The 20,042-nt window shown below is 39.6% G+C and overlaps 1 protein-coding gene across 2 annotated transcripts in view; it reads right to left on the reverse strand.

Moving 5' to 3' along the window:
* The window catches only part of PAH (phenylalanine hydroxylase), a 121,905-nt gene that overhangs the window by 93,257 nt on the left and 8,606 nt on the right, over window positions 1-20,042 (reverse strand). The gene's annotated exons all lie outside the window — the stretch shown is intronic.

A 20,042-nucleotide genomic window follows, 5' to 3' on the forward strand; every position in this document is an offset into this window, starting at 1 on the left:
TCAAAGATGACTCTTAGGCTGCTAAGTAGATGAAGAGAATGCCATTCTCAGAGATAGCCCCATCTCTGCTTTTGAAGGAACAAAGAGATCTATTGAGCTGTGCTCTTCAGTCTAATCATTGAGAAGATCCCTGTGGAACTAGGACTCATTGAGATATTAAGTTAGGGAACTTCTATTATGTGTTATGTTTCTAAAAACTATTTTTCTATTTGTATTTTACATTTTGATTTACAGAGTATTTTCAAATACATTATCTGTAAGGTATAGATTGCTATCCCCATTTTGAAAATGAGGAAATAAACTGAGTAGTTAAGTAACTTGCTCAAAGTCACACAGCTATCTGAGTCCAAATTCAATGCTCTTTTTATTTTATTTCTGCCACTCATTCATTCAGTATATGTTTACCACCTATTCAGAGGCAGCAGAGGCAGATTCATCATGTAGCTAATGAACTAAAGCTTTAGAGCCTCACATCTACATAAGCTCTGAGGCTCTTAGAGGAACCCTAGAAATGAGTTTGTCTGGTTACATATTTTCATCTTTTTGTTTTTTAATTTGCCAGAGTAATATAGTTAAACCACAATTAGGTATGACTTCCGTCTCTTCCCACATTAACATCCTCTCCGTCATGCTTCTCCTCATGGCCAGTGGCCACAGACATCTTTGAGATCCAGATAAGAACAAGATAGGATGAAAATTAATTTGTGTATAGTTAGTGGTTATATTGACATCTTTTGCACCTACTTTTATAAGAGTTGTTTTGCTGACTGTCTAAGTGTAAGAAGAGATTCCAGAACACCCCTGCTGTCCACTGTGCTGAGTTACTGGGTCTCAAGGTCTTGAGAAGAAGTTTGGAGAGCATGTTGTATGGGGTCTAGTTCCCTCTAATCCCTGATCAAAACAGAATTTCTCTCCTTGTCAGGAATATACTTGATAATAAAGCAAAAACACACACCCTTTCTTCCCCATTTCTGTTGAGAAATTGTGTGAAATCAATTTATGAGAATTCCTGTTTGTAAGGCACAAATCTTTAGTGGTTCTACAACTACACATTTCAGTATATTTGTGTGTGAAGTGATATGTCTTACGTATCTATGGTATCAATAATAAAAAAACAAATTTCAATCATGTTATAGAAAAAATAAATTATCTATTTATTCTCTCTGAAGATAATGAAAGTAAAAATTATGAGATAATCAGTGTACACCAAAAATACAGAAAGAGTTACTGTAGAGGTTGATTAGATAATTTATTAATAAAAATATTATATAATTTACCTGGAATTTGTGGCATTTTGCCAGCCTTCAATAAGGTGGCATTTACTTGGGCTTTTGTTCTAAAGACATATTCATTTTTCTATCAAATTTTATATTTAAAATTTTGTATTCCTTTCCTTAAATAGAGCCCCAAAGTTTTATAAGCCACAGGCTTCCAAAATTTGTATGTACTCCCACACAGGAACTACGTGAATCAGACAAAATAACCTGCTCCAGCTTATGAGAGGGAAATGGCAGTGGGGTGGGTAGGTGTTAGAGCTTGGCTGTGTGGGGCCAAGTGCTGTGGGAAAGCACCACAGATGCCCCTGACTGCCTTAAGGGTTGATGATAATGGTTAGGAAAGGAAGATGTTTCCCAAGTGGAAAGGAGAGGTAAGGATGTCTTAGGTAGAAAGACTAGCGAAAGCCTCACATAGACATAGTTTTAATCCTCACTACTTGATCTAAGGTCCATGAATTGTTTCTTATGCAAAGCTCTGATGACTTCATTTTGCGAGCTCTCCTTTCATTGCTACTTTCCTCAATCTCCTTGCCTACCTTCCCTGGGGAGAGTCAGTTGCCCTTTCCATTGGTCTTGGTCAGCACCCTGTTGATATTCTGGTTTTGCATTCAGCCTTTTTCCTTGCCCTCTTGCAAAAAGGAATATTATGTTAACTCCCTCAATACAGAGACTGAGTCTTTTTTCAATTTTTGCATCCTAGAACCCACCACATTGTTGGTACATAGTAGGTATCCAATAAATATTGATGCAGTAATATTTATTGAGCTTCTGTCATGTCGCAGCCCCTGTACTAGACACCAAAAAACCACTGGTAAATGAAGCAGACACAGCCCCTGCCATCCTGGGGCTTACATTCTAGTGTCTGTTGAAAGAATAAATGAATGGTGGTGTGTGTGCTGAACAAGCTCAGAAAAAGTGATGTTAGGAAAGGGGTTTGAGGTAGTCAGAGTCTGTCTCCTCCAATCCCCCTTCCATTGCTTCAGACTTATCATCTGTGTTACCTCTCTGCTTAAAAATCTCCCAGGCCATCCCAACCAAACCATTTGTCTGTCATTCAAGGCTTCCCAAAGCCAAGCCCACCCTGCCCAACCATCCCAAACCCTTAGGACCCACCAGTACAGGGCCTCTGCTCTTCCCATTGTGCTCTTCTTATGCTTACAGCTTATGAGAAGGAAATGGCACAAGACTTTGACAAGTTAACAACCATGATTATGTGAAACCATCAATATCAACTACAATGAACATTTATTAAATGTCTGCTATTCAATAAATAAGCACCAGACTCTGTGGGCTCCTTGGAGAGAAGACCCAATTGCTTGAGGCTAGGAAGATATTCACATAAAAAGATCGCTGGTGATCCCTAGACAGCCCATGCCAAGGAACAAATGAGGCTACAGAGATGACAAGAGGAGAAGGACAGTTTTTCTGAGACTATTAAATTAAGTGTTTTGCATGCCACTTCCTGTATTACATATACATATATCTTACATTTTGTAAGCAGCTTTGGTACCACCAACTCAATTCACTTCTTCAACAAGTGTATATAGAACATCTGCCTTTTTTGAGACACCACAATGAGTGCTGAGTTCATGAAAGGAGGCAAAGCAGGTTTTTCACTCTCATGGGAACTTCAAAGGTGGTGGGTTCTTATAAGAATAATAGGAGGCTACTGAAAGGTTTTTCATTATTTTAATTTTTAATTTTTAATTGTTGTGAGTATGTAGTAGGTGTATATTTATGGAGTACATGAGATATTTTGATACAAGCATGCAATGCTTAATAGTCACATTACACATTGCATGCTTATACTCATGGAAAATAGGGTATCCTGTACCTCAAGCATTTATTCTTTCTTTGTGTTACAAACAATCCAATTATGCTCTTTTATTTTAAAATGTACAAGAAATTATCATTGACTATAGTCACCCTGTTGTGCTGTCAAATACTAGATGTTTTTCATTCTATATCACTATATTTTTGTACCATTAACCATCCACGCTTTCACCACCACACTATCCTTCTCAGCCTCTGGTACCCATTGTTCTTCTCTCTGTCTCCAAAAATTCACTCTTTTTAATTTTTAGCCTCCATAAATAAGTGAGAACATGCAAAGTTTGTCTTTCTGTTCCTGGCTTATTTCATTTAACATAATGACCTCCAGTTCCATCCATGTTTTTTCAAACAACAGGATCTCATTCTTTTTATGGCTGAATAGTACTCCATTGTGTATAAGTACCACATTTTGCAAATCTATTCATTTGTTAACAGGCATAGGTTGCTTGCAAATTTTGCCTATTGTGAATAGTGCTGCAATAAACATGGGCATGCAGATTTCTCTTCAACATACTAATTTCCTTTATTTGGGATATATACCCAGCAGTGGGATTGCTGGATCATATTGTAGCTCTATTTTCAATTTTTGAGGAACCTCCAAACTGTTCTCCATAGTGGTTGTACTAATTTACATTCTCACCAACAGCATACAAGCGTTCCCCTTTGCCTGTCTTTTGGATATAAGCCATTTTAACTGGGGTGAGATGATATTTCATTGCAGTTTTGATTAGCATTTCTCTGATGATCAATGATATCAAGCATCTTTTCATATACCTGTTTTCCATTTATATGTTTTCTTTTCAAAATGTTTATTCAGATTGTTTGCTCATTTTTCAATTAGATTATTAGAATTTTTCCCATACAATTGTTTGACCTCTTTATATATTTCAGTTATTAATTGGTTGTCAGATGTAGAGTTTGCAAATATTTTCTCCCATTCTGTGGGTTGTCTCTTCACTGTGTTGTTTCTTTTGTGGTGCAAAAGCATTTTTAACTTGATGTAATCCCATTTGTTCATTTTTGCTTTGGTTGACTGTGCTTGTGGGATATTACTCAAGAGATCTTTGCCCAGTTCAATGTTCTGAAGAGTTTCCCCAATGTTTTCTTTCAGTATTTTCATAGTTTTAGGTCTTAAATTTTGATTTGATTTTTTAATATGATGAGAGATAGGAATGTTGGTTCATTCCTCTGCATATGGGTTTCCAGTTTTCCCAGCATCATTGATTGAAGAGACTGTCCTTTCCCGAGTGTATGTTCTTGGCACCTTGGTTAAAAATGAGTTCGCTGTAGATGTATGGATTTGTTTGTGTGTTCTTTATTCTCTTCCATTGCTCTGTGTGTCTGTGTTTATGCTAGTACCATCCTGTTTTGGTTACTATAGCTCTGTATTATAATTTGAAGCCAGGTAATGCAATTCCTCCAGTTTTGTTCTTTTTGATCAGAATAGCTTGGATATTCTGGGTGTTTCATGGTACCTTAAATTTTAGGATTTTTTTTTTCTGTTTCTGTGAAGAATGTCATTGATATTTTGATAGGGATTGCATTGAATCTGTATGTTGCTTTGGGTAGTATGTACATTTTAACAATATTATTTTTTCCAATCTATGAATATGGAATATCTTTTTATTTTTTTTGCATCCTCTTCAATTTCTTTCATCAATGTCTTATAGTTTTCATTGTAGAGATCTTTCACTACTTAGGTTAACTCCTAGGTATTTTATTTTATTTGTGGATATTGTAAATGGGATTATGTTCTTGATTTCTTTTTCAGATTGTTTGCTGCTGGCATATAGAAATGCTACTGATTTTCTATGTTAATTTTATATCCTGAAACTTCACTGAATTTGTTTAGGCAGTTCTGTTATTTGGTTAAGTATTTCGGTTTTTCCAAATATAAGATCATATCATCTACAAATAAAGATAATTTGACTTTCTCCTTTCCAAATTGGATACCTTTTATTTCTTTCTCTTGTCTGATTGCTCTAACTAGAACTTCAGTGGTTAAAGTAAGCATCCTTGTTATTTTCCAGATCTTTGAGGAAAGACTTTCAGTCTTTCCCCATTCAGCATGACCCTAGCTGTGGGTCTGTCATATATGGCTTTTATTGTGTTGAGGTATGTTCCTTCTGTACCCAGTTTTTTGAGAGTTTTTATCATGAAGGGATGTTGAATTTTATCCAATGCTTTTTCAGCATCAGTTGAAATGATCATATGGTTTTTGTCCTTCATTCTGTTGATACGATATATCACTTTGATTGATATGTAAATGTTGAACCATCCTTGTATCCTGGGATAAATCTCACATGGTCTTGATGAATGATCTTTTAAACGTGATGTTGAATTTCTTTTGCTAGTATTTTGTTAAGGATTTTTGCATCAATGTTCTTTAGGAATACTGGCCTGTAGTTTCCTTTATTCATGTGTCTTTATCTGGTTTTGGTATCAGAGTAATAATGGCCTTGTACAATGAGTTTGGAAGTCCTCCCTTCACCTCTATTTGTCAGAATAGTTTGAGTAGTATTGGTATTATCTCTTCTTTAAATGTTTGGTGAAATTTAGCAATGAAGCCATGGGATACCAGGCTTTTTTTTTTGCTGGAAGACTTCATTATGGCTTAGGTCTTGTTACTTGTTATTGGTCTGTTCAGGTTTTGGATTTCTTCATGGTTCAATATTGGTAGGTTTTATGTATCTAGGAATGTATCCATTTCTTCTAGGTTTTCCAATTTAGCGGTATATAGTTGCTCAGTGTAGCCTCTAATGATCCTCTAAATTCCTGTGGTATTGGTTGTAATGTCTCCTTTTTCATATCAGATTTTATTTAATTTGGTCTTCTCCCTTTTTTTTCTTAGTCTGGCTAAAGGTTTGCTGATTTTGTTTACCTTTTCAAAAAATCAACTTTTTGTTATGTTGATCTGTTGTATTGTTTTCTTTGTTTTATTTCTTTTTGCTCTGATCTTTATTTTTTTTTCTTCTATTAATTTTGGGTTCTGTTTGCTCTTGTTTTTCTAGTTCCTTAAGATGCATTGTTAGCTTGTTTATTTGAATTTTTTTTATTTTTTGATGTGGATGCTTAGAGGTATAAAATTTTCTTTTAGTACTGCTTTCCCTGTAACCCAAAGGTTTTGCTTTGTTGTGTTTCCATTATCACTGGTTTCAGCAAATTTTTCAATTTCTATTTTAATTTATTCATTGACCTACTGGTCATTCAGGAGCATATTGTTTAATTTCCAAGTGTTTGTGTAGTTTCCAAAATTCCTCCTGTTATTGATTTCTAGTTTTCTTCCATTATGGTCAGAGAAGATACTTAATATAATCTCAATTTTTGAACTTTTAAAGACTCTTTTGTGACCTAAAATATGGTCTATTCTTGAGAATGATCCATGAGCTGTGGAGAATAATGTATATTCTGCAGCCATTGAATGAAATGTTCTGTAAATATGTATTAGATTCATTTGGTCTATAGTACAGATTACGTTGATGTTTCTTTGTTAATTTTCTGTCTCAGTGATCTGCTCAGTTCTGAAAGTGAGGTGATGATGTCTCTAGCTATTATTGTATGGGAATCTACCTCTCTCTTTAGCTCTAATAATATTTGCTTTGTATATCTGGGTACTCCATCATTGGGTGCATATATATTTACAATTATTATATTGTCTTTATGAATTTGACACTTTATCATTATATAATGATCTTCTTTGTCTCTTTTAATAGTTTCTATCTTGAAATATATTTTATCTAAATGTAGCTACTCCTTCTCTTTTTTGGTTTCCATTGGCATGAAGTATGTTTTTCTATTTCTTTATTTTTAGTCTATGTGTGTCTTTATAGGTAAAGTATGTTTCTTGTAGGCAACAGATCATTGAGACTTATTTTTTCTTTCCATTTAGACAGCCTATGTCTTTTGATTGGAGAGTGATATGGTTTGGCTGAGTCCCCACTCAAATCTCATCTTGAATTGTAGTTCTCATAATCCCCACATGTAGTGGGAGGGACCTGCTGGGAGGTAATTTAATTATGGGGGCGGTTACCCTCATGCTGTTCTCATGATAGAGTTCTCAGGAGATCTGATGATTTTATAAGGGGCTTTTCCCCCTCTTGCTTGGCACTCCTTTTTGCTGCCACCATGTGTAGAAGGATGTGTTTGCTTATCTTTCATTATTGTAAGTTTCCCAAGGCCTCCCCAGCCCTGCAGAACTGTGAGTCAATTAAATCTCTTTCCTTTGTAAATTACTCAGTCTCAAGCATGTCTTTATTAGCAGTGTGAGAAAGAACTAATACTGAGAGTTTAGTCCATTTATATTCAATGCTATTATTAAGTAAGGACTTACTCCTGCCATTTCTGTTGCTTATTTTTCTGGTTGTTTTGTGGTCTTTTTCTTCTTTCCCTCCTTTCTGTCTTTCTTTTAGTGAAAGCGGTTTTCTGTAGTGGTATGTTATAATTTCTTGCTTTTTACTCTTTTTTGTATCTGTTGTATGGTTTTTTATTTGAGGGTACCAATGAGGCTTCCACATAATATCTTATAACCTATTAATTTAATCCGATGACAACTTAATGCTGATTGCATAAACAAACAAACAAGCAAAGAGAAAACTAATTTTATAACTCTACACTTTAACTTTGTTGCCCTGATTGTTAACTTTTTATTATTTCTATTTATATATTATTGTACTTTCAATGTATTGACAAGTTGTTGTTGTAGTTATTTTTTTTTTTACTCATCTTTTCATTATTCTACTCAAGATATGAGTAACTGATACACTATATTTACAATGTTGTTATATTATGTTTTTCTCTGTGCTTAGTATTACCAGTAAGCTTTTCACCTTCAGATTATTTCTTAATGCTCATTAACATCATTTTCTTTCAGATTAAAAAACTCCCTTTAGCATTTCATGTAGGATAAGTTTGGTGTTGATAAAATCCCTCAGGTTTTGTTTGCCTGGGAAAGTCTTTATTTCTCCTTCATATCTGAAGAACTTTTTGGCTGGATATACTACTCTAGGATAAACAATTTTTTCCAGAGGGGAGGTGCCAAGATGGCTGACCGAAGCAGCTACTGTGCACCGCTCTCATGGAATGCAGATAAAGTTGTGAGTAAACACTATAAATTTTCCTTAGCACTGCTCTTCAACAAGATTGTCCAGGAAGCCATGTTGGAATTCATCAAGGAAGCAACAGTGAACCACAGAGAGCAGAGAGGAATGAGGCAGGACAGCTGCCCACCAAGGACTGGCATGGAAGCAAGGGAGTCTCCTCACCATGGGGAAAGGGTGAGTGAGCAAGAGGCCCCAGTGACCACACTATTCCCATAGATCTTTGCAATTCTGGGCACAGGATATTCCCTGTGACCCTCCCCACGACTCCTCCCTCCCAGGCCTCCAAACTGACATGGACAGTTGCCTAGAGTCTGGGCAGAGCTACCACTCAGGCTCACATGGATCCCCAAGGGTCTTGGATCCCTGAGCACCCTGACACCACCTGCTGTATGTGTGTATTTCACCAATAAGGAATGCCAGGCTCTCTTGCTAACCCCCAGGATAGGGTTTGTGTCCACAGTGCTGAGGAAGGGACAGACTGCAAGCCTCACCTCTGCTTCATATCTTCAGGCAAAGCCCACTGGCCCAAGACCCCAGAACAGTCACCCTACTCCCACCTAAGCACTTGGGCCAGTAGCAGCTCTGCATTTCTCTGGGACAGAACTCCCAGAGGTAAATGACAGATGCTTAGTTGCTGCTGCATGCTGTCTGCTGTCTTGGCCCTCACCTCTACTTCCCTCAGGCTAGAGAGGTAATGAAGAGCCCAAAAACTGTCTCAAGCCTCCAATATGCTATAGTAGATGCCATATAGAAAAGGAGCCAGATTATTCTTGACACTGGTCCCTGCCCCTGCTACGCTTCACTCAGCAAGGCCTCCCAACCTGGGCTCCCACCACAGCCACCTTCTCACTTCAGTTGGTGGTGGCTGTGCATTTCTGTGAGGTGGAATACCCAGAGACAACCAACGGGCTCTCTGCCATTGCCATGGCAGCATATCAACTCTTTCTGCCCTTGGGCTGGGGAACGCACAAAGACCCTGATTGCTGTGCTCACATATCCAACATGCCTCAGCCACCATACAGAGAGGAGCCCAGTCTCTCTTCCCTGTGAGCTCCTGACACCCTGCTCTTCATCAGGCAGAAACCCCCACTTGGGCCTGCAGAGTAACTATCCCACCTCCAGCTGAACGTTTCCACTGACAGCCCTGTTTCTCTCTCAAGTAGAGTTCCCCCAAGCAACTGACAGCCTCTCTGCCATTGCCACTGCTGCCTTCTGGCTGAGAAAGGAACAACAAAGAGCTTGAGTGCTTTACTTGCATTTCCAGCACACCACAGAAGACCTATGGAAAAGAGGCCAGACTGTCTTCCCCCAGAGCCCTCTACACACCTTGTTCTTCACTGGGCAGGTCCCCCTGGCTTAGGCCTGCAACACAGCCGTCCCACCTTCAGCTAAATGTTCCCATTGGCAGCAGCTCTGTGTTTCTCCAGGGCAGAGCTCCCAGAAGCAAGTGACAACCCCTCTGGCACTACCACTGCCCTGGTACCTACCCTTGCTGCTCTTGGGCTGGGGAGTTAACAAAGACCCTGATCGTTTTGCTCACAGCTTCATCATGTAGCTTCCATACAGACAGGAGCCCAGTCTCTCTTCACTGTGAGACCCTGACTCCCTGCTCTTCTTAACCATGCAGGGCCCCCAGTTTGGGACTACAAAGCAGCCATCCCATCCGTAGGTGATGGTTACAATTGGCAGTGGTCCTGCATTTCTCTGGGGTGGAGCTCCCAGGTACAAGTGACAGGCCTTCTGCCATTGCCACTGCCAAGGTCTCTGCCCCTGCAGACCTTAAGCTAGGGAGGAAACAAAAGCCCAAGCTTGCCCCAGGGCTGCAGTGTGTAGCCTGGGAGTGCCAAGCCAAGATCTGTGGCCAGCACTTGACTGGGAGAGGAGCCTACACTGTCAGAGCGCTGAGAGGATGGAGGCAAGCAGGAGGAAATACAGAGGAGCCAGGCAACTGAGTGAGAACCTATCTAATGGCCCTTATGTTTAAGTGCCATCTACTGAACTGCAGCTGAAACTACAACAGCAAAAATACTTTGCTGATACACCCCACTGTGAAACCATGAGCAAGAATTCAGCCACAAAGACAGACCCTGCACAAAGCCTGGCCCTCTGAAAACATCTAGAAATGAAGCCAACTGACTGCTCAAATGACACCACAGTTAAAGAACATCATCCCACACAGATGAGAAAGAACCAGCATGACAACTCTGACAATTCTAAAAGCCAAAGCTTCTCATCTCCAAAAGACCACATTAGCTTTCCAGTGATGCTTCTTAAGGAGAATGAAATGACTGAAATGACAGACATAAAATTCAGAATCTAGATGGCAATGAATATCATAGAGATTCAGGAGAAAGCTGAAACCCAATCCAAAATTCTAAGGAATTCGGTAAAATGATTCAAGAGATGAAAGGCAAAATTTCCATTTTAAGAAAGAACCAAACTGATCTAATAGAGCTGAATGACTCACTACAAGAGTTTCATAACACAATATTAACGGCAGAATCAACTGAGCTGAGGAAATAATTCAGAGCTCAAAGACTGGTTCTTTGAATTAGCTCAGTGAGACAAAAATAAAGAAAAACTAAATTTTTAAAATAAGCAAAACCTCTGAGAAATGTGGGATTATGTAAAGAGACCTAACCTATGAGTCACTGGCATCCCTGAAAGAGAGGAAGAGAGAGCAAGCAACTTGGGAAACATATTTGAAAATATCATCCACAAAAATTTTCCCAATCTTGTTAGAGAGGTCGACGTTAATATTCAGAAAATTCAAAGAACCTCTGATATACTACACAAGATGACCATCCCCAAGACGTATAGTCATCAGAATCTCCAAGGTCAGTGTGGAAAAAATATATATTAAAGGCAGCTAGAGAGAAAGGGCAGGTCACTTGCAAAGGAAACCCTATCAGGATAACAGCTGACATTTCACCAGAAGCCCTACAAACCAGAAGAGATTGGGGATCTATATTCAGCATTCCTAAAGAAAATAAATTCCAACCAAGAATTTTATATCCAGACAAACTAAGCTTCAAAAGTAAAGGAGAAATAAAACTCTTTTCAGACAAGCAAATGCTAATGGAATTCATTACCAACAAACCTGCCTTACAATAGATCTTTAAGGAGTGCTAAACATGGAAACAAAAAACCATTACTGGCCACAACAATAAGTACATAGACCATTGACACTGTAAAGCAACTACACAATTTATGTAACAACCAGCTAATAACACAATAATAGGATCAAATCTGAACATTTCTATATTAAACTAGCATGTAAGTAGGCTAAATCCCTCCAATTAAAAGACACAGAGTAGCAAGCTGGATACAGAAGCAAGACCAAACTATATGCTGTCTTCAAGAGAACCATCTGACATGAATGACATCCGTAGGCTAAAAGTAAAAAGATGGAGAAAGATCTATCAAGCAAATGGAAAACAAAAAAGAACAGGGATAGATATTGTTACTTCAGGCAAAACAGACTTTAAACCAACAATGATAAAAAAATAATGAAGTAGAGGATCACATAATAATACAGCATTCAATTCAACCAGAAGACTTAACTATCCTAACTATATATGCACCCTGCACTGGAACACCCAGATTCATAAATTCTTAGAGGTCTACAAAAAGACAGAAAACCACACAAAAAAGTGGGAAACTATCACAAAGCAAATCCACAGTGATCAAGTAGACTCTTCCTGGGATGCAATGTTGATTCAACATAGGAAAATCAATAAATGTGATTTATCACAAAAACAGAACTAAAAACAAAAACCACATGATCTTCTCAATAGATGCAGAAAAGGCTTTTGATAAAACTCAACATCCCTTCATGTTAAAAACCCTCAACAAACTAGGCATCAAAGGAACACACCTCAAAATAATAAGAGCCATCTATGATGAACACACAGCCAACATCATACTGAATAGCAAAAACTAGAAGCTTGAGAACTGGAACAAGACAAGGATGCCTACTCTCACCACTCCTATTCAACATAGTACTAGAAGTCCTAGCCAGAGTAATCAGGCAAGAGAAAGAAATAAAAGACATCCAAATAGGAGAGGAAGTCAAACTGTCTCTCTTTGTAGATGTTCTGATCCTATACTAAGAAATCCCCATTTTATCCGCTCTAAGGCATCTAGATCTGATAAACAACTTCATCAAAGTTTCAGAATAAAAAAAATCAATGTATAAAAAATTAGTAGCATTTCTGTACACAATAACATCCAAGCTGGGAGTCAAATTAAGAACACAATCACATTCACAATAGCCACAAAATTAAATACCTGGGAATACAGCTAACCAGGGAGGTGAAAGATCTCTACAATGAGAATTACAAAACACTGCTGAAGGAAATCAGACACAACACAAGCAAATGGAAAAACATTCCATCCTCATGGGTAGGAAGAATTAACATAGGTAAAATGGCCATACTACCCAAAACAGATTCATTGCTATTTCTATGAAACTATCAATGACTTTTTTTTTCACAGAATAAGAAGATACCATTCTAAAATTCAAATGAAACCAAAAAAGAACCTAGGTATTCAAAACAATCCTAAGCAAAAAGAACAAAGTCAGAGGCATCACACTACCCAACTTCAAACCATACCACAAGGCTAAAGTAACCAAACAGCATGGTACTGTTACAAAAACAGACACATAGACCAATGGAACAGGTTAGAGAACTCAGAAATAAAGTTGCACATCTATAATTACCTGAATTTCAACAAAGCTGATAATAATAAGCAATTGGGAAGGGAATCTCTATTCAATAAATGGTGGTGGGATAGAGGACTAGCCATATGCTGAAGATTGAAACTGTACTCCTTCCTTTCACCATATACAAAAGTCAACTCAAGATGATTAAAAGACCTAAAACTTTAAAAACCTAAAATTTGTAAAACCTAAAACTGTAAGAACCCTAGAAGAAAACCTAGGAAATACCATTCTGGACATCAGCCCTGACAAAAATTTCATGAAGAAAACACCAAAAGCAATTGTAACAAAAAGAAAAACTGACAAGTGGGACTTAATTAAACTAAAGAGCTTCTGCACAGCAAAATAAAGTATCAATAGAGAAAAAAGAAGACCTACAAAATGGGAGAAAATATTTGCAAACTATGCATCCAACAAAGGTCTAATATTCAGATTTTGTGAGGAACTTAAACTAATAAACAAAAAACAAACAACCACATTAAAAATGAGCAAAGGACATGAACAGACACTTCTCAAGAGAAGACATACACACACCCAACAAGCATACGAAAAAAATGCTCAACATCACTAATCATTAGAGAAATGCAAATCAAAACCACAATGAGATACCATCTCACACTAATCAGAATGGCGATCATAAAAAAATAAAAATGTAGCAGATGTTGGTGAGGTTGTGGAGAAAAGGATATGTTTATACACTGCTGTTGTGAAAGTAAATTAGTTTAGCCACTCTGGAAAGCTGTTTGGAGATCTCTCAAAGGACTTAAAACAGAACTACCATTCGACCCAGCATTATATTATATACCCAAAGGAATATAAATCATTCTACCATAAAGATACACACGTGGACAAGTTTGCTGCAGCATTATTAGCAATAGCAAAGACATGCAATCAACCTAGATGCCCATCAATGGTAGACTGGATAAAGAAAATGTATGACATATACACCATGGAATTTTATGTCATAAAAATGAATGAAATCATGTCATTTGCAGCAACATGGATAGAGCTGGAGGCCATTATCCTAAGTGAATTCATTCAAGAATAGAAAACCAAATAAACATTGAGTAAAGATAGACACAAAAAACAGAACAATAGATACTGAGTCCTTCTTGAGGTTGAAGGGTAGGAGAAGGGTGAGGATTGAAAAACTACCTATCAGATACTATGTTCACTATCTGGGTGACAAAATAATCGGTACACCAAACCCCTGTGATATACAATTTACCCATGTAACAAACCTGTATGTGTATTCCCTGAACCTAAAATAAAACTTGGAAAGAAAAAATAGTTTTCTCCCTTCAGCACTTTAAATATATCATGCTACTTCCTCCATGCCTATAAGGTTTCCACTGAAACGTCTACTGTCAGATGTATTGGAGATCCATTGTACATTTTTTGTTTCTTTTCTCTTGCTGCTTTTAGCATCCTTCCTTTATCCTTGACCTTTTTTGATTATTAAATGTCTGCAGGTAGTCCTAATTGGGTTACATCTGCTTAATGTTCTATAGTCTTCTTGTACTTGAATATTGATATTTTTCTTTAGGTTCAGCAAGTTCTGTTATTTGCCTTTGAAAAACTTTCTACCCCCATCTCTCTCTCTACCTTCTCTTTAAGGTCAACAACTCTTAGGTTTGCACTTTTAAGGCTATTTTCTAGATCTTGTAGGCATGCTTCATTCTTTTTTACTCTTCTGTCTCCTTTGTGTATTTTCAAATAGCCTGTCTTCAAGCTCACTAATTCTTTCTTCTGCTTTGTCAATTATCTTATGACTGTAATACATTCTTCACTATGTCTATTGCACTTTTCAGCTTCAGAATTTCTGCTTAAGTCTTTTTAATTATTTTAAATTCTGTTAAATTTATCCAATAGAATTCTGAATTCCTTCTCTATGTTATCTTGAATTACGTTGATTTTCCTCAAAGCAGCTATTCTGAATTCCCAGCCTGAAAGGTCACATATCTCTGTCTCTGCAGCATTCGTTCCTGGTGTCTTATTTAGTTCATTTGGTGAGATCGTGTTTTTCTAGATGGTCTAGATACTTGACCATCTAGTTCATTGGTGTCTGGGCATTGAAGAGTTAGTATTTCATATGGTTCTTACCATCTGCGCTTGTTTGTAGTAGTCCTTTTTGAAAAGGATTTGCAGGTATTCTAATAAATTTGGATATTGTAATCCAAGTTTTTGATTACTGCGGCTGTATTTGCAACAGGGGAAACTCCAAACCAAGTGATATTGTGGCCCTTGCAAGCTTACAGAGGTACCACCTTGGTGGTGTTGGATAAGGTCCAGAAGAATTATCTGGATTACCAGGCAGAGACTCTTGTTCTTTCTCCTTACTTCCTCCCAGGTGAGTAGAGTCTCTCACTCCGTGCTGAGCTGTCTGGAGCTGGGGGAGCAGAGCAGTGACACAAGCACCCCTGTGGTCACCACCACTAGGACTTCACTGGGTCAGATCTGAAGCCAGCACAGCACTGGATCTAGCCCAAGACCTGTGGCAACTACTGCCTGGCTATGTTCACTCAAGGCCCTAGGGCTCTACAATCAGTAGGTGGCAAAGCCAGCCAGGGTGACACATTCTCCCCAGCCTTAGGCTGGTCCAGAGGTGGAAGCCCATACTGCAAGTAGGGTATTAAACACCTAACTCTTCAACATCCAGGTGCCAGAGCCTGGAGTTGGAAACCTTAGGAAACTACCTGGCGCTCTCTTTTACTGTGGCTGAGCTGGCACCCAAGCCACAAGACAGAGTTCTTCCCATTCTTCCCTCCCCTTTCCACAAACAGGTGTCTCTCACCCTGGCTACCGCTGCCCCAGGCCCACAGGGAGTACTGCCAGGCTATCACTGATCTTCACTCAAGGGCTAAGGGCTCTTTGGGCAGCTTATTGTGAATGCTGCATGGTCTGGGACTCTCTTTTCAGAGAGACTCTTTTCAGAGACTGCCCAGAGCAGTCCAGAAATGCCATCCAAGAGCCAAGACCTGGAATTGGGAACCCAAGAGGCTGCCGGCTATTTTACCCCACTGCGGCCAACCTCATACCCAAGCTCCAAGACTAAGTCCCCTTTATTCTTCCCCCTCTGTTTCTCAAGCAGAAGGAGTATCTCCTCATAGCCACCACAGCTAGGAATATGCTGGGTCACACCTGAACTCAGCATGTCTGAGTCTAAACCAAGGCCCATGGAATATACTACCTGGTTACTGTTGCTGATCATTCAGGGCCCAAGCGTTCTTTCCATGACTGGGTCCTTCGCTTCAAGGCAGTGGGGTCTCTTCTGTCCCAGGGTGTGTCTAGAAATATTGTCTGGGAGCTAGAGCCTGGAATAGGGGCCTCAGGACTCTGCCCAGCACCCTATTCTACTGTGGCTGAGCTGATATTCAAGTTGCAAGACAAAGCCCTCTTTATTCCTCCCTCTCCTTTCCTCAAACAGAGGGAAGGAGTCTCTCCTGGAGCTGTGAGCTGTGCTGCCAGGGGTTGGAAGAGGGGTGAGACAAGCACTCCCTTGGCCACCCTGGCTGGGGATTCACTAGGTCATGTGCCCCGCAAGTCCACTGGCTTTGAGCCCAGCATAGCATCAGGACTTGCCTGGGAATTGCAGTTTTTGTGGCCTAGACTGCCTTTTGAGTTTATTTAGTACCCAAGAGCTGTTTAGCCCATGTTGGTGAGACTTGCAGGAACCAAACTTTTGAACACTAGGATGGGTAATTCTCCTCTGGCTAGGCCTGGTCTAAATGCTCCCTCTGTGGGTCTGACTTGAGTTCTGCCTGGTGTTGCTTTCCACTGTGGCAGGGCAGACAATGCCAAGTCCCACAATCCCTTTGCTGTGCCTTACCGAAGCACACAGTTTCTCTCTCCATGCCATGCGTCCACTGCTGCTGGAGTGTTGGGGTGATGGGGGAGGAGTTGCATCAGCAATTCAAGACGGTCTTTTCTACCTTCTTAGGTGTCCCTTTCAGTGATATAAAACTAAAATAGTGTACTGTGATCGCTCACCTGATTTTTGGTTCTTATGAAGATGCTTTTTTTGTGTGGATAGTCACACAATTTGGTGTTCTTGTGGGGAGAATGATAGGTGAAGGCTTCTATTCAGCCATCCTGTTCCCCTGTACTGAAAGGTTTTGTAGAGGAGCAATAGGGTATGTGATTCTTTGTAAAGATCACTTTGTCTGGAGCTGTAATATAAAGTTCCATTTTTTACGTTCTGATGCCTTTTATACGTGTGACTGTGACATTTAGTTATATCATTCTGGTGGCAGTGAAGAAAAGATATTTGAGGGAGATTAAGCTGAAAGCATGAATACCAGCTGGGACAATATTGAAGTAAAGCAATGATATAGTAATAGGGAGGAAGAAAATGATTTAAATTCAGATGGATTTTTCATTATGTACATTTGTTTATATTATATACATACTAAATGTGTATGTTTGTGTGTGTGTGTCTGAGTGTGTGTATAATTGTTAAGACTTGGTGGTTGTGGAGTGGCTGTGAGAGAGTGGTGAGAGTGTGGCATGACCCCAGGATTTTGGTTTGACTGTGTGGGCGGATGGTGCTAAACCCTGAAATATAGAACACAAAAGGAGGGAATGAGTTGAGGGAGTAAGCATGATCTCAGTTTCAAATATGTTGCCCTTGATACATCCATGGAATATTCCAGTAGCAATGTTGGTCACACCAGTTTCAGATCCCAGGGAGGTCAGTCCAGAACCAAGAATTTGAGAGTCATCAGCAGAAGAGGTGGAAGCTAAACTCTAAGGGCAGCATATGTCATCAAGGAACTTGACACTGGGGGTGAGAAACTAAAAAAACTAAGTACTGAGAAACAAAGGATCGGAAGGATAAGAACCATGGTAGTCAAAGGAGGAGAGAATCTCAACAAGAGATGAGTAATCAACAGGGCCAGAAACACTGAGATGATCAAATGAAGTAGGACCCGATGCATCTTTTATGTGTAGCAAAATAGAGTCAGGGGTGACTGTATTAGTCTGGGTTCTCCAGAAAAACAGAACCAGTAAGAGATTAGATGTAGATGGACATGTATTTCAAGAAATTAGCTCATGTGATTATGGAGGCTGAGTCCCAAGATCTGCAATTGACAAACTGTGGGCCCAGACTGCAGTTCCAGTATGAGTCTGAGTCCAAAGTTAGGAGAAGACTAGTGCCCCAGCTCTAAGACAGGCAGAGAGAGTAAGTTCTCCCTCACTCATCCTCAGTCCCTCAACAGATTGGATGAGGCCTACCCACAATCTTTTCTCAGCCCCCCTCATCCAGAAAGACTCCCACAGACAAACTCTGGGTACTTCAGAGGGAAGAGCAAGAAATAAATGAAACTGTGGGTGTTGACTAATGTTCAAAAAATTTGGCAGAGGGCTAAAGTTGGTCACAAGGTCAAAGAGTGTATCGGCCTTTTTTTTAGGATGGGAAGGTACGCATTTTATAAGTTATAGGTTTATGAGTTAATCAATCAAACTTTCCTGAGTTGGGGGGAGACCAGATTGGGAAGAAATAGAGCTCAGGAAAGGAGGTTGGAGAGAGGTAGGGCAGAAGGGAGGATGAGGAAGAATCAGAGAATGAGGCTACACGTGGGAATGGAAAGTTAAGATTTCCAAAGTGAGGCTCTTCTGGGTAAAGACAAAGCCCAAGATGCAGACTTGAAAGGGGTGGCTGAAGAGGAATGGAGGTTAAGGCTACTGGAGTGGAGAAAGTCAAGGAAGCGAAAGGCTCAGGGGCTGGGTAGGTTGTTCCTGTGGCTCTTTTCTTCCTGCTGCAAGTTTCTGACCATTCTTCATGGCCAGTATCAAAGGCCATCTTTGTAATAACTTACTGAGCCTCTCCTCCCCCTTAAGTGACTAGGGCATCCTCTTACCCAAATAAAGTATTAACATATCTACATGGCTAGTTTAACTTCTTTATCAGAATATATTAGTTCTTCATGAGTCTGAGTAATGGAGACTATCTTATCACCCAGAATACCTCTAGAGAAATAGTTCTTTATCTTTAGTATGCAAAAGGACTACCAAGTAGCTTGTTAAAAGAGCCAATTTGCCAGATTCTGATTTGGTGGGTCTGGGATAAAGGTTCAGAATCTGAATATTAACAAACATCTCAGATATCTCTAATGGGAGTATCAGGGGAGAACGTCATTAAGTCCGCACGATGCTCTATAGTTGAACCAAATTTTATGGAGAAGAATTAATGGAATAGAATCAAGTAGTCCTGAATGAATCAAATTGCAAATGTTCACAGTCCCAGCTGCAGTTTGCGAAATAACCGGCAGGTGGCGAACGACCCACACAACTCGCAGAAATTACAGCTTCTCGGGGGTCCCATTTCCTAGACCCAAAACTGCCCAGGAGTAGAGGAAAATCCTATTTCCCAAGCAATGCTGTCGGCGACAATGGTGAGTTTCATCCGTTTGCATGTGCATCCTGATGTGCCAATGGCCGATCTCTTGCCCTAGTCTCCAGGGCTAAAGTCATGCTGACCCCATGACATTGCCTTCTGGCTACCAAGAGCCATAATCTTGGCACCAGCAAGGACTGGTCTCACTGATTACATCATTTGCCTCCTGAAGGTTCTTGTGGCAGAAAGGCAGTGGGAGAAGAACAGCAAAACAAGTTTGTCTGTTCAAAGAGAGGAATGGTTGCCACTAGAGGATCATGTGGTCCATGCCTGTATTCTCTATTTAGTCAGAAACAGAGAAGAGGCATCTTACTCAACCCTCTCATTTTATAGAGCCTGAGAGACGATGAGCAACTTGCCAGAGGTCACAGAGGTAGAAAGTTCCAGGATTTTCTGGGATCTGTCTCTTTAAGTGACTTGCCTTTTCATTGCACCTAACAGTAACATGTGTCAAAGAGTGTGTGTATGTTGAAATCATTAGTGTCTGCTCATGGATTGTTACATAGAAGAAGCTTAGGGGTGACCATCTGGTTGGGGAAGAGGGGCTGGATGACATTAGGATGTGTTTGCATAACAAGTCCACCACTTTTACCTAGATTGTGTATTTATTTGGGGTGGGAGATGCAGGAGGGTGGGCGTCCAAAGAGAAGGGAGCATGGGGAAGAAGATTCTCCATGGTTGCCCCCACTGCATGTTTTAATGGACTTTCTTAT

This window comes from Pongo abelii, chromosome 10 (assembly GCF_028885655.2).
Source record: "Pongo abelii isolate AG06213 chromosome 10, NHGRI_mPonAbe1-v2.0_pri, whole genome shotgun sequence".
NCBI classification, from domain to species: domain Eukaryota; kingdom Metazoa; phylum Chordata; class Mammalia; order Primates; family Hominidae; genus Pongo; species Pongo abelii.